This window comes from Ictidomys tridecemlineatus, chromosome 1, assembly GCF_052094955.1.
Source record: "Ictidomys tridecemlineatus isolate mIctTri1 chromosome 1, mIctTri1.hap1, whole genome shotgun sequence".
Classification (NCBI taxonomy): domain Eukaryota; kingdom Metazoa; phylum Chordata; class Mammalia; order Rodentia; family Sciuridae; genus Ictidomys; species Ictidomys tridecemlineatus.
In genome coordinates, this window is record NC_135477.1 from 61,065,429 (window position 1) to 61,087,474 (window position 22,046).

A 22,046-nucleotide genomic window follows, 5' to 3' on the forward strand; every position below is an offset into this window, starting at 1 on the left:
GATAAGAGATTTTCTTAGCCTAGAGAGGAAGCCATTGGGAATATCATAGTGGTAAGATTTGGGGACATTGTGAGAGGTTGTGGGGCAAGAGTAGTTTGTATGCATGATCTGCAATGAGGTCCTGTTGATAAAACTAAATTAGAATTTTTAATTTCCCAGAAAATGATGCTACTCAGTATCTTTATTCTTAAACCTTTAAGGAAGAACAGCTTACACAGTATTTAATTACAATATCTGCCCAAACACAGGTTTCTTACCTCAGGAAATCTGCACACGAATTCTAGTAATTCACATATTGCTGCAGCTGGAGGGTATCAGTGATACCGTGTGTGGGGGTCCCAGCATTGGAGGACGGCAAAGTGGGCATCCCTAAGGAGTGATGTATGTTTCTAGACAGTCAATATTAAGAGTAGGGGTGCCACCTTAGACTAGTCCCCCAGGTCTCTTGAGTTCTTTTTCTTATCTGGGTCATATACTGCAGAGGAGTTGCATGTTTGAGAGGTTGCAGAGCTGGAAGTTGGCAGGACCTCACAAGTTGTATGACCTTCGCCAAATTATTTACCCTTAATAGGCCCTGTTTCCCCCAGCTATAAAGTGGAAAGTTGATATGACCCTCACGGGGTTAACATGAGAATGATATCTCCATCTGTTTTCTGTTGTCCTAACTGAATACCAGAGTTGGTGATTATAAAGAATGTTAGTCTTCTTGGCTCACAGTTCTGAAGGTTGAGAAGTCCAGGAGCACTAGCTTGGCCCTGGTGAGGGCCTTCTTGCTGCATCAGAACATGGTGGACAGCATCACAGGACAAAGAGAAAGTGTGCCAGCTTGGGTTTTTCTTACTGTTCTTCTAAAGTCACTAATGCCATTATAGGTGTCCTACCAGCATGACCTCATCTAATCCTAATCACATCCTAATGGCCCAGGCTCTAAATACCATTAACATATGAATTTGGAGATTAAGTCTCCAATACCTGATCTTTGGGGGAACACATTCTAACCATAACAAATTAGGTGACATGATTCAAGTGCAATAGTTAGTGTCCTATCTGGCCATAATTAACCAGTAAATGACAGCTGCTATTATTATTTAAGGTATATATTTCTCTCTCTTTTTTTTCCTTAGAGGATTTTTTTCTCAGAAAACAACCAGAATATTTCCTCTTTTATCTTTTCATCCAGAACTGAGTAGCCCTCAATACTAACTCCCTGCCTCTATACCACATTAGTCATTGAATAACTAAATGAAGTTTTATGGGTTCACAAACAGTGAATTTTTGCCTTCTACAACTCCTCTTTTAATGATACCTTATACATTCCAATGGTACATGCTCAGTGTAGGCCTCCAAGCCTCAGCAACCAGTAACTGCCATGCCAGGCTGAAGGGCATGAAGTCTGGGTTCTCTGAAGATGGACACCCAACTAAAGGCAACTTTAAAAATAAATTTATCACTTTAAAAGTACAACATCAGAAAAATCTGTAACTTAGTACAAGTGTTCTTCAGTTACAACTGCAGAAATAACCAGTGTTAACAGCATGGTATCTATCCTTCCAGATTTTATTTGTATGTAATTACATATATGTGATATAGTACATTTTTTGTCAACTTGGTCCTTGCAGGCTATACTTCATTGTGTTTCAACTGTGATAGCCTGTCAGTGAACTACTGGCATCCACATCTGGCCACTATGCACTAATAAAAGGTTTGCTGTGTCAGTATTAAGAAGGACCCATAACTTTTGTTTTTGGTGAGAAAAAAAATCCTCTATGGAAAGAGAGAGAGAGAGAGAGAGAGAGAGAGAGAGAGAGAGAGAGAGAGAGAGAGAGAAAGAGAGAGCGCTTATATAGCAGCTACCATTTACTGAAGGTAAATGTGAGAAGTCCACTGACTCTACTGGAAAGACCATGTGGAGAAGTCAGTGGAGAAGGACCAGAGACCTTGAGACTGGTGGAGAGAAAGGCCCAGCACTCCAGCATTGCAGCCGAACCCGTCCTTCTGTCCGTTCCTATCATGATCCCATTGTGCATATTCCAGTTCCACCTGCACCTTATATCCAAGGGTGACCATCAGAAGAACTGTCCAGATGAGCCCCACTAAACCCACAGAATTGTGAGAAATATTATAAAACAATCATTGGAATAGTAACATTTCAAAGAATTTATTTGAGCAATAGAAGAATCACATTGCTCTATAACACTTGCCAGTTCAGGGCTCTGCCAAAATGGGTGGGAGGGAAAGTCTTTTATAAGTTGAACTTGAAAGCAAGACAGAGAAAATATTTGGATGGTCAAAGTGCAGGAGTAGCCTTAATTGGGTATATTAGTGTCTGATTGGCTAAGACTCTTTACAATGAGTTGAGCTTTGGTTTGCTTAGGTAGGTACATGGACATTAGAGCTATCCCAATCTAATTGCCTCTCCACTAAATATTTTAACAGAAATAATAACATGTCATAAGTCATTGTGTTTTATGGTGATTTGTTATACATCAGTAGATAACTGAAATGATGATACAATGGATACCTATGAGCCCATCATCCACATGGAGAACTAGGACAGTAACGACTATTTGCATCTACTTTTGCCATTCTCTGGCCTTCTGCATGGAGGGAAGTTGGGTGAAGGGTAGGTACATAGGACTCTTTCTATTATTTTTGCGACCCCCACAGGCATGTAGTTATTTCAAAGCAAAAAGTGATTTGAAAAGAAAAAATAATAGTAACAGTACTGTAGCGTACCATTCACCAGTAAATGTTAGTTTCCTTCTCCTAGCTTGTCCCAATTCCAATATCCTAACCATCAGATTAAATGTGAGCTGTTTGTCAGGTAACTCTACGTAAGTGAGGAATCTGCTTCTGTATTGCCCCCTAATGGGCAATGGTGTGTGTGTGGTGGGGGAGAATAATCTTAAGCTTGGGGTTCATAGCCCTGTTGTCAAATCTAGGGGCTTTATCCTTAGAGCTCTTGGCCTGAGGTCTGTGAGCCAGTTCTCAGACACTGTCATTAGCTCCTTAATTATCTGTCTCTGCAAGCAAGAAACAGGAAAATGGTACTGAAGAGCTGTGTGTTCTGGCCAGGTAGCTCCCTGCTCAGGCAACAGTCAGACACCCCAAAATGCTTTCACAATGAGGATCTACAGCAGGAATATGATGGCTTCATTGTTATGATGCTTTCTACCTGAGTGGTCTCAACTTTCCATGACCCTGTGTGTCACCAGGCTCCACGGTACATTTCTTCCCCATCTCTTCTCTAAACTGGTACAGAGGAAGCAGCTGAATATGTACTGCGTGCTGAGCACACAGTAACTCGATAAAATAGCTATGTGCTATGACCTTTATTTTATAGATAAGGAAACTGAGGATGGGAGTAGAAATATAATAAGTCGTGAAGCCAAGACTTGAATCCAGGTCTACTGACTGTGGAGCCTCTTGTGTTCCGTCTGCTCTCCTCTACCGCCTCTCACATCACAGAGGAGATGAAATGGATTGGTTTGTTCTGGGTAAATGTATTATCTACCCAAAATATATCATCTGGGATTGATGACTTTAAAATGTCAGCTAAACTTGCCATTGCTTGTAAGTGAGTTTCCTGGGTGTTCTTCCTCGTTTTCTCCACTGTGACTCTGAGTCAGAGCTGTGTCACTGAGTTACACCATACTGAGTAGTATCCCACCTTCAGAAAGAACAAAATTTCATATGGGAAGGGAACTTCTATTTCAATGCTTATGCTTTTGTTTTCCTAAAGGCAGACAACCAAGGGAGATGGAAAAGTCAGGGAATAGTAGACTAAGGCCACCTCTCAGCACAGAGGCAGCATGACTTTTGGCTCAGATTCCAGCCCTCCATTTACTAGTTCTGATACCCTACCTGTGTGGCACCTATTTTCTGTAGAATGACTACCAAAAGTAAAAACAGTGTCCTTTAATACAGATTTTACCAACTTGCCTGATAAAATCACTTAAAGTGAAGATTATGCTGTGTCTATATAAAACTATATACCACAAGGAATCCTGCATATATATTACTATATATATGCACCAATTAAAACGATAATAAGATAACAACAACAATAACAGAAGAGAGATCAGTAGAGTAGAGCTAGAAGATTGAAGGAAGGAGGAGAAAAGGGGAAAGGAAAGTACTGAGGCATGAGATTGATCAAATTATATTATGTCCATATATGATTATGGCATAATGAATCCCACTATTGTGTAAAATTAAAATGCAATAATTTAAAAAATCAGATTTCTAGATTTTTTTCCCCTAGGAAATCTCAGAGATTGAAAGTTGGGCCCAAGAATGTTGCTGGTCAAGATAAATCATGGAGCACATTTCACTGAAACAGAGGACCCTCTTCTCTCAATGTTAGGTACTCTGATGACTGGGTAGGTTTTGTCTTGCCTCTCACGAAGGCAGAAAGGTGATCAAAAGTAGAGACCCTCAACACCTTCCTTCTCGCAAATCCTAGATAGGCTAACATGAGCCAAGGCCAAATATTTTCCTGAATTCATTACTGCAGAACCCAAATGTCTTTCTAGCTTGCATATAATTGGGAATTTGAGACTTATGGATCACCTCCATAAGAAGGGGGCTAGAAGTGGGGTGAAAATGTGAAAAAAAAGTAAGTGCTAACAGATATTAAAAATAAACAATTGATGACCTTATCTAATATTGGCACCAAATGTTTAAAAAAAGAAAAAATTCCTGTCAGTAGGAAATGAGGATAATAAAAATAATTTCTAATATTTATTGAGTACTTAGTCATTGCTAAAACAGCTTTCCACAAGAGGGAGGAATATTTTTTAATGGTCAAGGTTGTTTTTTTTTTTTTTTTTAATCTCTCATTTTCACTGTCAATGCCTCCAAGGGGCACATGGATGCAGTTTGAAGCAGTCTGAACCAATAGAAAGAAATGACCTTGGTCTTGCCCTTCTAGAATTAGCCTGGTCTTTAATTTTCCTGCACATAGTTTGCTGTGCTCTCTGGTATAGTGGTGAAGGTTTCCAAAAGGGATCTTTTCAGGGCATAACCTGTACATCATTTGCTCATTCTCCCAACAACAATAACAACAACAACCCCCAAAAGCAATCATTCCTTTGCATAGAAAATGCAACATGAACAAATTCAATAGGAAATCAATGGGAGGCAAGAGTGACTGCATTAGAATATGTGTCTGACCTCTGGCTCTTGCTGTCCCTAGGAATGGAAGTGGGAGTGAATCACAGAATCCTAACACCCTCGGGGTAATAATTCTTATTCTGTCTGCCTCACATTGGCACTGATTTTGAGTCTGCTGCCTGAAGGTAAAAGGAGATTTCCATTTGGATGACAGTTTAGGCTGAGAATCTATTTGAAAATCTATACTTGGGTATTAAGCATAAAAAAGATATTTTTTAAATAGAATTTGAATTATTGACAAATTATAAATAAAGCAGAAGACAGTTCAAAGTATTAAAATATGAAAGAAAAAATTTCTACAAGTAGAATAGAAATGGATAGCCTCTAATCCCCAAAAGGAAGGAAGAAGACGGTATTTCTCAGACTGCAATCCTGTGGGTGGTTGCAGTTGAATAAGAATCTTACTAATAGTCACGTTTCTTAATGAGATGTAAAAACATTAAGAGAATCAAAATTAGAAGATTAAAATTAGTTAAAACATGACATCATTGGTCTGAAGATGAAACAAAATTACAAGTTCTACTTGATCCCTCTTTCTGAAGAATGACTCAAAGGCCAGGACTCATTCAGTAAAAGAAAGTTGAACATGTAGACAGGAATGACTTATGAAACATTTTTTCACCCTAAATAAATTCAAGTCTCCTGGTCAGGAGTAATGACCCTGCAGGGCATACAGAGAGTTGCCAAAGAGCATTTTCTGTACCTTTAAGGAAACCTCTGGGCTGGAAGACATGAAAAGACTGGAAAGAAAGAAACAGATTAACTTCTTTGGGTGAGTTTGAAATGCCAGGAAAGCAAAATTCTGTAATAAAATAGCAACAGATGATTCAAGAAATAAGATAATCATTTAGAGTTGATATGGATTCACCAAAAGTGAACTATATTCCACTAAAACAAATTCTTTTCTTGGTAGAGTCATTAGAGCAATAGATTCAGAGAGAGCTTTGACAGAGTATGTCAGGATGTTAAAGGTGATTAAAGATGTCTTTCTTGCTCTCCTTATAGATGAGATAAATAAATAGAGACTGTGTTATAATCATGTGGAATTTGCTACTGGTTGATCAAGAATGATGATCTTGGAAATAAGTCTTTGGTAATTTGCTGTAGGATTCTGCTATCATTCCTGCTTCCCTGATTCATCATTTTATTAATGACTTAGCAAATTATATTAAGGGAAGGTCAGTTAAGTTCCAATGGGCTAAGAAACGAGAAGGATATTTAAAAGAGATTGTGATAAATAAGCACCCCAAATCACTGGGTGGCTTAAGTGAACTGAACTCCACAAGATTAAATTTCAGAGAAACAAATAGAAATTCTCATGCTTTGTTTAAAACATTTGTCAGTGGAAATGTAGCTAAACAAATGACTACAGCATAGACTCTGGGACTTCTCCTGGTCCACATCCAGGCTCATTGCTTACCTGCTCTGTGACCTTGGACAGGTTACTTAAGTTCTCGGTGCCTTAGTTTCCTCAGCTATAATTGATGATCATACAAGTTATTCTCTCTTACATGTGTTGGGAAGATTAAATGAGTCAAATCTGTACAGTATTTATATTAGTCTAGTTTCTAATGAACACTATGCATGCTTGTGATCATCATTGTTATTATTATAATGTGACTGACAAGAAAGCATACAATATTTGGCTTGCATTCATATGATTATTATTTTAGCTTCTACACCCCAGAAAGTAGAGATGGATGCAAAAGCTTATGTACTACTAGTTTTTTATTTCTTTTCTTTTCTTTTTTTTTTTTTTGTTTTGTTTTTGGTACCAGGGATTGAACCCAAGGTTGCTTTACCCCTGAACCACATCCCCAGCCCTATTTTATATTTAATTAGGGACAGGGTCTCATGGATTTGTTTAATGCCTCACCATTGCAGAGGCTGGCTTTGAACTTGTGATCCTCCTGCCTCAGCCTCCCCAGCTGCTGGTATTACAGGCATGCACCACCAAACTTGATTGTTTTGTTTTTAAATATATACATTTTATTTAGAGTCAGGTCTTTCTAAGTTGCTTAGAGCCTTGCTAAGTTGTTGAAGCTGACTTTGAACTTGTCATCCTCCTGCCTCAGCTTCCTAAGCTGCTGGGATCTCAGGTGTGCACCACTCTGCCCGGTTTAAGTAGAACTATTTTATCAGGCAAATGGGAATAAAGGGAAGGAGGAGTGAAGATGGAAAAGAAGGAGAGTCAGTAGGAGAAGTTTGACCCTTGTTTGATATCCAGAGGGACTGATGGTTCAATCCCATGGAGCCACAGGGATTGAACCATCAAAATCTCAGACCAGTCCATAAGGGGAGGAAATGGGAGAATTTACCTTTGCACTCTTGCCTTACCTTGGTCAACACTGCTTTTGTAAATATTTTGAGAGTGGGCACTGAGCAGGTCTGCAATATTGCAAGCCTTGGCTCCATGGTGATGGGAAATGAGGCAAGAGACACATAGTGGCAGCATGAGAAATAAGATGCTGTCAGGTTGCACCTGCAAAAACTTGGTCAGAGCCCACAGAACACTGGAACTGGAGGCCAGAGACTTCAATGACAAGTAAAGCCAAAAAAACTGAAGAGATCCATCAGAGATGTCATATGCATCTTTGAAGTCCAGAACAAAGGAGGTAAGAGTCCTCTTTCATTGAGGCTCAGTCAATCCATACCCAAATAACTGCATCAGTGTGTAGGAAATCATTATAAGAGAGGAAAAAACAAACTAGAACACATGCAGGATCAGGGGTACAAAGGTCAAAATCATTTACATATATAATGGGGGTTAACTTGGAAAACAAGATTCTGGGTGGATCAGAAAATATTTTCATGCATCCTACAAATAAGTACTATGTTTGAAATCAACGGGCAGTGGTCACAAATTGGCAGTTATTGATTCAATGTGAAGAAAAACACTTGAACAGTCCCAGATGTGCATGGATGGGCAGTTTAGGGGTATATTGAAGTCCCTCAATTGGTGGGGATAGTGTGTAGTGTTTTAGCATTGAATATTAGATGGACAATATGAGTGTTGGAGCTCACTGCAATGCTCTGTACACAAATCACCATGATGGAGAAAACCAAGAGTCTTCTCAACCGGTTTCTAGAGAGAAAAATTTTACTTCTTACTTAACAGGGGTCTGTGTATGGAAAGTTTAAAGGCTCTTGAAGAGCAAAAGGAAGACCAGCGGGAATGTCTGGCAGACTAAGAAAGCATACAGCTTTTGACAGAATCTGTTTTAACCAAATGTTTCTTAATATTCACTTGGCATTGAAAGTCCAAAGTGAATAAAATCTATAATTCATTTTACAAGGTATTCACATTGGCCACATTTCCATATAGCTCTAGAACAAGCTTCCCCACCCAAGGAATGACACTGAAAACTTTTGTTCCCTTCATACTTTTATCATACCACAGAACATGAGAGATTAGATACGTATTTAATTTCAAATTTTTGAAATGTATGAAGACCCCACATATCAAATGCCATGGACCAGTAGCCATAGACATTATCACAGAAGGACAGATCACACAATTGGTGATTTCCCTCATTCCTTTCAGTTTAGGGTCAGAAAGGTAGTAAATATCATTGCTTCAAGCTGTGGCGATATATAGTTGCAGAGTCTCTAAGTCAGAATGAATTTTACAATTCCAAGATTCATCCGATATGCAAATCTTCTTAAAGAAAGAAGAAGTGATTGTCCTGGCTTGGTTTGAATAAGTCCTGCAATAGGGAAGTGGTAATTTCATATCTAGAACATTTTCCCTGTTTGATTCACTAAAAAAATGCTATCCTGTTGAAAGTAAGGATGCAGAAGATTCCCAGTTGGATCCTAATGGTGGACCTGTTATGTTCTAATTTGTTTAGAGTGTACAATTTGTATGAAAAGATGAAGATTTATGCATGAGGGAGTCAATAGAGCAAGGCAATGAGTGATCAAAAATGGACATGTGTGGCTCCAATACTTTATTTGCTTCTTTAATTCACTTATTCATTCATTCCCCAACTTCTTTCATAGAATAATCCAGGCTTAGTTTAGGCAGGTTTCCAAGAATGGACAAGATCCCCTGAGGCTGGAGTGGGCATAGAAGGCTTCAGGGAAGAGGCGGAATGTTCAGTGAGTCCTGGGGATGAGTAGAGTTTCCATGGAGATTCATATGAAGAACCAGAGGGGCAATGCAGGCAGGAGCAGCATTGCAACGGAACATAATTCAATGAGTCTGTCTCTGGTTTTGTGGGAAGTGAGCTCACAGCCCCATTAGAGATAAAGGGGCAACCAGTTGTGTTTAGGAAGATGGAGACCTATTGTGCAACACCTCTAGTGTTTTTCTCTCGAATCATTGGCCATGTGAAGTTTTCAATGCAATGCAATGGCAGAAAATAGATTCTGCCCATTAGTTCAGCATTTGTCCTATATAGAACCAAATCCTCACCATATAATCTCTTCCTGTCTTATAGGCAAATACTTTAACGCTTTCTGTGATTTTGAATTTACTGCACTAAGTACAGACCCCCTTCCTTCCACCCAGTTCGCTCTTCCTGTCTCCCTTTGTTCCCATCCCCCTGTTTTCTTTCCTTTCTCTCATGCTGGCCCTCTCATTATGCCTTCTTTTATCTTTCTCTGTTTTAATTCCTATACTTTGGGAGCTTCCTGTGATCTCGCTCCAGCATGGGCCAGCTAAGCTTCTCTAGCTGACAGTGTATTTCATGTGCTTTGTGTCACAGCGGGTGTCTTTGTTGCTTTGTTTTTCTTCAAAAGAAGTGTGTAGTGACATTGCAAATACATTCCATATTTAAGTAAAAGAAAAGCAATAAAAGCGTCAGTAAGGTAGTGGAGAGAGCTGACTTTTAGGACTCCTGAGGGTATTTCTGTACTGCCCCTATTCGTGCCATTTTCTGAGGTAACATAAATTTCAATTGCTGCTCTGCCTATTTTTATCCCATCAAGCATAGGTTATAAATTCTTAAGGTTATATAATTTTTCTTCCAGGTTTAGTACTATAAATTGTTGGTTATAGGGAATCTGCAAGAGAAGAAATGAGGTTGGAAAGGTTGTTCGATCTCCCAAAGCATTAGCTTGGTGGGATGAACAAGACAAACACTAAATTTTCTTTTTATTCCCTCCTTCGCCAGTGTTCTCCTGAGGACTTAGGAAGGCACAGGAGAAATATCACCTCCCAAAGGGTAGGCTCCATCACGAGAGAAATGGGCAGTTGTGATATTTTGAGGATAGCAAAAACAAGAATAATGAGAGGACTTTGTTGAAAGAATCATATTTGAAAGCAAGATGTCTTAATGCTTAAAAATTCATGAATCTTGTTGAAATAATTAGTGATTAATGATAATCTTATGGTTTAAAAAAACATAAGGTTTTGATATCCTTAAGTCTTAGCTAGTATACTCCATTTGTCTAGTAACCTTGAAATCAAAATGCAAATATTTTCTCCCGATAAATAAAACTGTCTTACTTTTATTTTAACCATTAGACTTCTCAAACATTTGCCAAACTCCATGACTTTTAAGTGAAATACATCAATTAGAATATATTTGTATGGTAGTTGCGGAAAACCCATATTGCCTTTCATAGTGACAGAAATGTATTGGTTCTTATAAATGAAAAGTCTAGAGGATGGGTGTTTTAGAAAGGAACTGGTCCAATGGATCCGTAATATCGCTGAGAAGCCAGTGCTTTTCCCCTCTATGAAGTTGGCTGCATCTTGAAGCCAGCTTGTTTCATGAACACAGGATGGCTCTCAGTGCTCACAGGGATGCAGGATACCTTTTGGCTCTCACAGGAAAAAGAAAGTTTCCTTCCACAGTGATCTACCAAAATGGTGAGCTGCAGTCTGATTAGACTAAGAGGACAAGTCTGCCCAACTCAGAGACTGGGGGAGGACTACACACTGTCCATGGCCTCCATTACACACCAGGCCCTGATTCAGTCACTATGATAAGGCATTAGCCAGTGTCCACTCTAGAAGTTCAGAAATTCTACAACACACAGGTACTTCAACATCAATGTAGGCAAGAGCTCTACCTGAGCTACATCCTCAGGCCTAAAGCACAATGTTTATTACAATAACCAAGATTTCCTCATTTATTGTACACCATAGGGACTATATAGTCAATGATAGTATAGTGTATTCTTGAAAATTGCTGAGAATAGTTTGAAATGTTCTCAGCACAAAAAAATAACAAGCAAAGTTATACCTGTTAATCAGCTCAACTGAGGGAGTCAACGTAGAAATTTCAAAACAACATATTGTACATGATAAATATCTACCATTTCAATTGGCCAAGTAAATAAATAAAATGTTTTTTTAAAGATACTCTTAGAAAGGGAGAATGGTAACAATTATTAAACAAGATAGATGCGTGAGGGTTCTTTATGCTCTTTTCTTTAGTTTGTGTACATTTGGATATTTTCATTTAAAAAAAGGGAAGAAAGAAACCCTACATTGTTAAAAACATTGGTCTTCTTGAGGATCCTGTAGTTTTGTGGTCTGTTAGTATTGTCATCTGAAAAGTCCATTCAAACTGTGTCTCCTGTAAAAGATGGCGCTTGTGTCCAGGTCTTATGTGAATATTGCTTACATAGGGAAGTGACCCCAAGGAATGGCAATGGGCATCCAGGAAGAGTCCAACAGGGAAATGAGGAAAACTGGTCACTGCGACAGGCTAACAGACTTGAGGACCCTCTGATGAACCAGTAGGACACAACTCAAGACTTGTCTCTTCCGGACAGGCAGGAGGGTGGTATTTATGCAGGGATTTTCATTGGTCCAGAGTAGCACACACTCCTAGGTGAGCACATGCATCATAATGACTGAGAAGATCCCAGTAGATGCCAAGGAGCCCTGTGTGCAGGTAAGCAAGATGCTGTTGGATTGTGTTCATGCTCAGCTAGTTGCCATGGCAAATGCTGGAATAAAAGGCCTTGGCAATAGGGTAGGTAAAGGTTCTGATACAGCCAGTGTGGTCAGAAAACTTGGCTCTATATCTGTAACTGCGCATCAGCTTCTGGATTCCCCACTAGACGACAGAAAGAAAATCAGGTATTATTTTCCCTGACACTCAATAAAGGGAATCATTCATGATAAGATTTTTCTCAGAATGTAGAAAAAATTTATGTAGCGTTTTTTAGCCTCCTGTCTCCTACCTCCTGCCTCACTCCAGCCAAGAAATCCCCTATTGATTTCTTCTTGAAGACCTCTGTGCTCCAGGTCACACTCAACTCCACATAAAAAGGTCCAGCTCAGCAATGGAGGAGTTAGACGTCATCTCAAAGGGGAGTCTACGGGGCTGCACTGCTTAAAATAAATGCCACATTCATCAAACATTAGAACTGGCACCTAGAAACCACAGAAAATTCATCTCACAATTCCCCTGTCTTTTTTTAAACCCCTATCCCTGAAGTATATAACAAATGATACTGTTTTAATTTATTTGATAAGACATGATGATAGAAAGAAGAACTCGAGCTGATACTATTTCTACCTAATTGATTATCTCCGGGGGGGGATTTGGAGTCACACAGCAGTATATAATAGGATTATTTTAGACTCTTAACTAATCTACCTATATTGAAGGATGTAAGTTCCAGCCCCTCTTCACTCTTCCCTTTGGGTTCTAGTTGGTGGAAAATGGCCCCAATGAATCAGAGGGTATCAACATATCAGCTTTATGAATGGTGGTCCAACAAAACCCCAAACACAGGGCTCCCTGGGAAAGCTGGACTGAGAAAATGACCAAGTCTGAGTTCAGTGTTGGGATATCCTACTAACACCCACTTATACTTAGATCTTGTGGCTCACTGGTGGGTAGAATTGGAAAAAATAAATAAGTCCTGAGTTTACTTACCTGAAAGTGGATGATCATAGAACTCTTCACACAGAGTATAGCTAGGAGATCATTAGTTCTGAGGAAATGTGGGCCTTCTGACTGTATCTAAAAGGTAGGTCACACCCTCAGGAGCAAAAAAAAAAAAAAAAAAAAAAGAGAGAAAGAGAGAAGAAGGCCTCTGTCCTTCTGACTGCTCTGGGAAGTGGACATTACCGTGAAAGTGGGAGAAAGTTCATGTTCTTTTTTTGTATTCCCACCCTGGTAAAAACATCAGTAGCAAAAACAGAATAAGTGAAAGAAAACAAGGGTCCTAAAAAATGCCTGCATAGATGCTAAGCCGTCAAGAGTCCACGAGTGTCTGTTCCTCCCTTGGTAAGGAACCCAGAAGGATGAAAAGAGATGAGGGCATGGATTTAGTTAGTTTGTTCTATCTTCTTGGCTCAGGATTATCACATGTGTGAAAGTGAGTCAGGTTGATGGTAGGTCTTAGAATCTCCAGCAAAATGGGTGAGATGGCCTACCGTTCACTAGAAAGAAATGTCCTGCCTTCATTTTGTAAAGTGATGTCCAGAGGATGCTGCCAAGCCAGCCTGCCTAGCCCACCCACCCACTGAGGCTACCCGTGACCATATGATGGGTTCTCACCAATGCAAGATAAAGAGATGTGATTTGTCACTTGGGACAGAGTTAGTTCCAAAGAAGGTGTATATCACCCATATTCTCCTTCCCCATCTACCCCCTGGACATGAAGGATTTTGAGGCTCTAAAAAAGGTAGAACTGAGTGTGGTTGTATACATCTGTAATCTCAGCAATTTGGGAGGCTAAGGCAGGAGAGTTTGAGTCTAGCCTAGCAACGGAGACTATCTCAAAATAAAAATTTTAAAAATGGGGGCTGGGGATATAGCTCAGTGAGTACAGTGCTTGCCTCCCATGCACAAGGTCTTGGGTTCAATCCCCAGTACTACAAAAACAAAACAACAGCAAAAAAAAATCAAAAAAGGCTATGGATATAGCTCCATGGTGGAGCACCCATTAAATCTCCAGTACCATAAAAAACAACAACAAAAAAAAAAACAAAAAAGGAAGGATGAGCCACCATATCAAAGGAGCATGAGTTTGAATCACTGCCTGCCTAGCACCAGTGCTGAACTGTTTCATGAGTGAGAAATAAGACCCTATTCATTAGGCCATTAAGATTTTACAGTTTACCTGCTTTATCATAGAGCATTATTCTACCTATAGCCATCCAAATTTGTTCTTGGAACAAGGTAGTAGGTTCTTGATGAATTCTTATGAATAAATGAATGAGTGAACATGCTTCCTTCCTTTTGGAAGCTTTTTTAGTGAATCTACATATAAGGAAGCAGAAAATGGTTAATGAGAAACCACAGATGTTGCTGAGAAATGGCTTTGTTGGAAATGCAACACAGGAATTCAACACAGAGCAAATTACTCCTGAATATTAAGAGACAGTGCTTCCAGATGGCACCCAGATCAGAAGTTGTCATTTATATGACAATAGGCATGGGACTTAAAATGACTCTCATCCCACAGAGGGGAAAAAAAGCATGAAAATCAGCTGCAGTAGTTAATTTACAATCCTGAAAGTTGCATTTTTAGCATTTGTGTAGCTCTAGGGAGCAAAAAATAAAAATTAAAAAGTTTTAAAAATACTAATATATGCAAAAATAGCCAGAACTCTAGAGAAGGCATTTATCTCTATAGCAGATGAGAAACTGAGATCTCTCTGCAGTTGGTCACAATGGGAAAAGTGAGAAATCAGGGCAATGTGATCTGCAGACCTTGTCTAGAGATGACGATTTTCTAAGATCCACCATAATGCAAGTCTCTCAAATAAGCTATGCTCCCACAGGCATCTGGGCCTTTGCCAGAGCAGTCTTCCAGTCTCACCAGCAAGGGCTCATGTCTTTCCACCTAGTCTTCAGTCTTGATTTCCGTTTAAATGTCATCTGTGTGAAGCCCTTATGGTTTTTCCTTCGTCTCCTTCTCTTCTGGATTGCATAGCATATCCTACAATTAGGGATCTGGGCAAATCTTTGCAGTTTTACATTTATAATGCATTTCCCCATCAGATTGAACTCCTTGAGGTTATGCCCTGAATTTGATTTATCATTGCAACCAAGGTGTGATACCGTGCTAAACTCATAGGAGTTCCATCATGCTTCCAAATGAACTGTTTAAATAAATAATTAAGAGCTTTGAGGAAATATCTCAATTTAGTTTAATGCACAATAGAATTTGTTTCTTCAAACTCAATGTTATTTTGAATAGTTTTAAATATTTTGAATGGTTTCAGTAAATGTAGTTTTTGTTGCTTTTCTGCTTGTTTTGTAAAGTAATTTAGGTTTTCTTTGGACACTTTCCCTCCCGGTAACTTCAAACACAGTAATATCTGAAAAAATAATTTGAACACATTAATTTTTTCCTATTGTTTTCAATATTTTAACATTTATTTTTCTAATAAAACATAATTAATTTTAGATGAGTTTTAGATTCATAGAAAAATTGTGAAAATAGTAAGTTCAGTAAATGTTTTAGTCTGCTTTTTTGTTGCTATAACTAAAGGATCTGACCAGAACAACTCCAAGGAGGAAAAGTTTATTTGATGGATCATTGTTTCAGGTCTTCATCCATAGAAGATCAGCTCCATTCTTCAAGGTTCGAGATGTGAGGCTCAACATGCTGGAGGAAGAGTGTGGAAGGGAAGCAGCTCACATCAGGAAGCAGAGAGAGAAACTCTACTCTCCAGATACAAAAATATATACCCCATAGCCACGCCACCAATGAACCTCTTCCTCTAGTTATCACTAAGTTAATGCTGATTAATTCACTGATTGGTTAAGACTCTCATAATCCAATAATTTCTCCTCTGAACCTTCTTGCATTGCTCACATGTGAGACATTGGGGGACGCCTCATATCCACACCATAACAGTAAGTTTCTTCATACTCCCACCAAGTTTCACCTATTACTGACATCTCACATTAGATAGAATTGGAGATTTGTTACAATTAGTAAACCAGCATTGATATAGTTACTAAGACCATTGTTTTCTCAGATTTCCCTATTCTTTACCTGACGTCTCTTTTATGTTCCAGAATCCCATCTACTTAGGTCTTCTTTTGATTGTGGCAGTTTTTCAAAATTTCCTTATTTTTGATGACCTTGATAGTTCTGAAGAACACCTGTCAAGCATTTGGTAGGATGATCTGTTGTTATTTGTTTGTCTAATGAGAGGAAGCCCATAGAGTGGCATTTTGTCCTACCTTATCAAGAGTACCTATGGTCAACATGACTTCTCACCGTTGATACTGATCTTGGCCACCTGGCTGGTGTAATGTTTGTCCGATTTCTCCACTGTACAGGTGCCACACCCCTTATTTTCCTTTGTCTTGTATTTAGATTAGGTTTCTTACAGAAGGTATGTAGTTGAGTCTTATTTTACTGATTTATGGTTGATTATCTCTGTCTTTTAATTCAGTGTTTAGAATATTCACATTTAATATACTATTGTTACAGTAAGAGTAATATGAACCATTTTGGAATTATTTTCTATTTGCTACACCTCTCACTTGTTTTCCCCTTCCTTTCTTTTTCTGTATTCTCTGATTTTACTTGGATATTTTATATCATTTCTCTCTCACCATATTATATTTTTTGAAAAAATTGAGTTGTTGCTCTAAAGTTTGCAATATAATTTACAAATTTCAAATGACAGTGTACCACTTCTCAGTTACTACAGGTATCTTATCACAGAATATCCCAAATTTATCTCCTTTTCTTCGTAAAATTGCTATCATTTATTTTACTTATAATATGCTTAATGACCCAATACATTGTTTCTATTATTACTTTGAAACAATTAATTTCATCTATTTGATCAATAAAGAATGAGAAAGATAAAATATTTTATTTTTGTTATTTAATTTTTTGAGCTTTATTTAGAAAAAAAGTAGATGTAAGTTTCTGACCAATATCATTTTACCTCTCTCTGAAGAATCTTCTTAAAAATCATTTCTTGCAAAGCAGGTCTATTGGTGATAAATTCTCAAATTGACTTGTCTGTAGAAGTATTTTTTCTTTACTTCAGTAAGTTAATTTTGCAAAATTTATAATTCTATGGGTGTGGGCTTTTTAATTTTCATTCAATCTTTTAAACATGTTCCTCTTCTCTCTTGCTTGCATGACTTTTGAAAAAAAAAATTCCTTCAATTCTTAACTTTTTAACTTAATAGGAGATTTTCATTCTCCTCTGACTTCCTTCAGGATTTTCTATTTGTCTTGGTTTTCTTTAGTTTAAAAATGATATTCCTAAGTATAGAGTTTTTTTGTTAGTTTGTTTGTTTGTTTTACTGGGGATTGAACTCAGGGGCACTTGACCACTGAGCCATGTTCCCAACTCTATTTTGTATTTTCTTTAGAAACAGGGTCTTAGTGAGTTGCTTAGCTCCTTGCTTTTGTTGAGGTTAGCTTTGAACTCTTGATCCTCCTGTCTCAGCCTCCAGAACTGCTGGGATTATAGGCGTGCACCACTTTGCCTGGTGCCCTAGTTATAGAGTTTTAGGCATTTATTCTTTTGGTGTTTCAGATACATGGATATGTAGTTTGTTATCTTTCATTAAATTTGAAAAGTCTTACATCAAATATATTTTTAAATATTCCAATTTTTTCTTCTTTTTCTAGTATTCCAATTTTGCATATTATAGCTTTTGAAATTGTTCCACTGTTCTTGGATACTCTTTTTTTTTCCATTTCATTATGGACAGTTTCTATTGACATATCCTCAAGTTCAAGTGATTCTTTCATCAGCTGTGTACATCAAATTCACTCTTAGCTTTTGTTACAGTCTCTTTTTTTATTTTTAGCACTTCTTTTTTTCTTCTTAGAGTTTTCATCTCAATGTTTATGTCCACCTGCTGTTGCAGGTTGTCTTCTTCTATATTAGAGCACTTAACATCTTAATCAGAGCTATTTTAAATTCCAGGTCTGATAATTTCAAAGTCTGTCTTTTGATGCATGCTTTGTTTCTTTGGACTTCCTTTTTGCATTCCTTCTAGCACCTTTTGGAGGCCAACCATGATATAACTTACAGTAACAACTGAGATAAATAGACCTGTGATGGGAGGTTTGAGGTTGACCTGCCTATGAGCTGGGCTGTATTTAATGTCTCTTGTAGCTAGAGGTTCCATGGACTTCAAATTCCTCTAGTGTACTTATTTTTGTCCTCACAGTTGTCTTTGAGTTTCCCTAAGAACTCCTTAAAGAAGCTGAAACTCTTTGAACTGCCACCTATCATTATACTGAGACCCTTATACATGGGCCATTTATGTTGAAGAGTGGGTGGGGGACAGCATTCTACAGTCTTGTCTCAATTTTTAGTGGGCCTCTGCCTGTGGTTGTGAGTTCCATAAGAGTTCTTATCTGGGCTGGGGATGTGGCTCAAGTGGTAGTGCGCTCGCCTGGCATGTGTGCGGCCCAGGTTTGATCCACAGCACCACATACCAACAAAGATGTTGTGCCCGCCGAAAACTAAAAAATAAATATTAAAATTCTCTCTCTCTCTCTCTTAAAAAAAGAGTTCTTATCTTTTTTCCTCCCTCTGCTTCTAATGTGAGACAAGACACTAAAGAGGACTGGAGTTCAACCATTGTTCTTCTGCCTAGGTGAGATAAAGCTCTGGTAAAGTCTATTTTTGCACTGGAGTGTAGCATTCTGTCATGGAGAACATACTGAGTATATTTCAAAATGATTATTTCTTCCTTCTTCTTGTCAAAGACCTAAGGTGATTTTCCTTTGTCCTTGTTTATGAGAATCTGCCAAAGTTCCTGGAGGTAAAATCCTGATAAGCTTAGCTTGGGGAGCTTTTTACAACTGGAGTCTCCAGGAAATTTTTATTCTCATGTTAGTATACACTCAGCCTACAGCAATTGATCCAAACCATTATTTAAGTGTTCCCACCAATTTATGTCTCAGATGGCTTCTGTTTGGTTAAGCTAGCTAATCTTTCCCGAGTTTCTTTCTCTCTGTCTCTCCAGATTTTAGAGTGTCTACCCAGCAACCTAAGTTCTCTAATGATCCAAGGAGTCATTGATTTTCAGTATGTTCAGCTTTTTCTTATTCTGAGGATAGGACTGACAACACATAAACACTGACCCGTGTGAATCAAATCTAAAGGTCTCTTCACATTCACTTTGTAGCATTCCAAAACTTCTTCAAATAAGAGTCCTTGACAAATGACCTGTATAAATCTAAGGTACAATTATTGTTAAAATTGTGTGAATTTGATAGACTGTTGTCATCTTGGTAAAGGAGGAAAGGGTTTGCATCATTTTGAATGATAAAAGAAGAGATTCCTTCTCCTCTCTGATGGGCTGGCTGAAAATGTGCTTTCTGTATAGATGACTTTGGGGCCTTCAGAATCGGAAGTGAAGTGAAGCAAATTGGGAACAAATACTGTTTTATCACAATTAGATTGTGAATTTAGCTCTATGGGCCATTTATCCTCCCCTGGAAGCTTGCAGAGACAGAGTGTTAAAAATCTTCCACCTTTGGCAAAATGCACAGCAAATAAAATGACATTTGCCTGGCCCTTCCCCAATCTGAAGGCATCAAACCAAGGGAAGTGAAAATGGAAAATCACAGCACCTCTTAACTCAAGGAAATATACTCAAGCTTACAGTCTGGAAAATTACCATGAGTATGCATGTGCAGCTTTAGACAGGACTTTAACAGGAGGCAGGACCAGTGTAATTTGTTTCAGAGTATGTCTTTAGTCTTATCAGTGAGACATTAAGCATGTCCACATAATGCGATTAGTGGATATTCAACTAGGCTATGATACAGCCATGAAATGTCAGACTGAGGAAGAGTCTATGGGGGGAATATGGCTATGATTTCTTCCATTAGATTTTATCAGAAGCAGCCAGAGGGCAGCACAGCAATTTGGTTTTAAATGCCAAAAAGCTCTCTAAACAGATCTTTATGCCAAAGAAATGAACTGCAGATGGTGTTTCTTATTCAAGGTTCACAGACGCCTCCCACAAACACCAGACAAAGATATAGTCAGGCATTCAAGTGAGTATAAGAATAAACATCTAGAATTTAGAGAATTTGTCTGAAAAAATGGCAGCAAAACCTGGACTCACTAATTGTAGCAGGCAAGAAAAAAATGAGCATACACAAAGTACACAGATTTATTATGTAGCACCCTTTTATAAAGCACCTCCAGTCCTAAGCAGAATCAGGATTCTTTTAGAAAAAAAGGTAAATAATAAAGTAGTATACAGTATCATGTGCATTGTTTTTTTTTTTTAACTCACTATCCCAAATACTTTTAAGGTATTGTTTTAAAGTCAATCCAGCTTTAGTACAAAGGCCTGCACTTTCTATTTTCAGAAATGGCCCCTGAAATGTTAAAGTACAGAATGGTGACCCCAAACCCATAAAGACAGATGTGTTTCCATTCACATATTGGGACTCTAAAGAATGAGTCATATAATTCAGGAAGTTTATTTCTTCAAGTTATTTTTTCCCTAATCCCTGGGTAATCCTATTAAGAAGAAAATTCCTTTATCGTTCAATATTTTAGCAAATGTGTTCCTTTTATCTATTATACTTTGGCCTAAACCATAGTCTGTTCTATTCAAGGGCATTTGAGAATTCATTCCACGAAACAAAGTGAGTTAGCACCAAGATTAAATCTCCTTACTTTATAGCAATATTGTAAATTTAAACTGAGCTAACAATCTTATTGCATCATTCTATAGTTATGAGCTCTTGTCCAGAGCTCCTGGTCCATAATACATGGCCCATTTTTTTCTGAATCCCAAATCAATGTACATAAAAAAATGAAAATGCTTTTGTGGATTGGTGATAGATTATTTAAAATGTTAGTTTTTCTAAAAATTTCCAGATAGTCAGTCACTTGATCCTCCATTGTTCTTTTCCATTGGCTTGGAAAAGTTTGGAGACCTTGCTAAGGGACCACCATATCCACTTGTTCTTTCATCTAAGCTTCAGCCTTTACAGCTAACAATGTATTTGAATAGAGCAGAATCACTTTTTCTAAATTAAAGATGTGTCTTTTTAATGTCATGTGATAGACCACAGTATGTTTTTCCTTTTCTGACAGATCCCTCACTTAAGTCAAGGTCATAGACTTTTCACCAACTGGCCTCACCTCAAATGAAGTTTTTGACCCATTCAGAATCTGTAATTAACAAAGGCGAAAAGCTTTGATTGCTTCTGATTCATGTTAAGGTCAATCAGTGGAAATAATACTTTCAAGCCAATTTATGAAAGCCCAGAATGTCAGTAGTTACTCATTTTGGAAAAGGGAGTAGATAAAAATAACAAAGATAGAGGCAAGGCTTCAAGGCTTGGTATTTTGTTTCTGAGATTATTTTTTTTCCCACTTAAAGACAAGCTAGCATGTTTTGTACTTTTTCAAAACATAAAACAGATAATAGTGTGCTTCATTTGATGTTATATGGAAAATTGTTTATGGATTTTTTGCTCTTTTCTATTTTAAAGTGGTTACTATTATTATTAATATTATCAGTTCAGTATATTTTTTCACTTATCCAATTCTTTCATTCAATACCTATTCCTTAAGCATCTTTAAAAAGAATGCACAATGTGACTTCTCTCTTTCCCTTCTTTCTCTTTCCCTATGTTCCCTTTCCAAGTAATCTTAATAACCCTAGTCATTTTTGGCATTCACTATTAGCTATTAAATAATAAACTTTTGCTGGTAAAGTAGAAGGGAATGTAAGTACAGACCTTTCCGTGGCTTGAGCCAGTCCTGGGCACAATTCTGAGCAGGGGCAGAATGTGTCTGTACCAATGTGTGCATTTGCATCAGTCCCCCTCTGCTTTCAGCACCTCCATGTAAACCTTCTGCTGCCCCATTCATTTTTTCTTTCCTCCTTGAATATCTGTATCCTTATAGTTTCATGTGTGTATATGTCAAGCAGAAACCAAGCAACTAGAACCAGATGACCTTCTGTTTTGCTTGAATGCCT

The 22,046-nt window shown here is 38.0% G+C and overlaps 1 long non-coding RNA gene across 1 annotated transcript; it reads right to left on the bottom strand.

Annotated features, from left to right (window-relative positions):
* Positions 1–11,167: 11,167 nt before the first annotated feature.
* LOC144366263 (uncharacterized) lies at positions 11,168–12,526 on the bottom strand. The gene is made up of 2 exons (XR_013425277.1): positions 12,319–12,526; positions 11,168–12,191 (listed from the first exon to the last, which is right to left on the bottom strand). It is a non-coding gene; the product is annotated as an uncharacterized LOC144366263 (long non-coding RNA).
* Between the last annotated feature and the right edge of the window lie 9,520 nt (positions 12,527–22,046).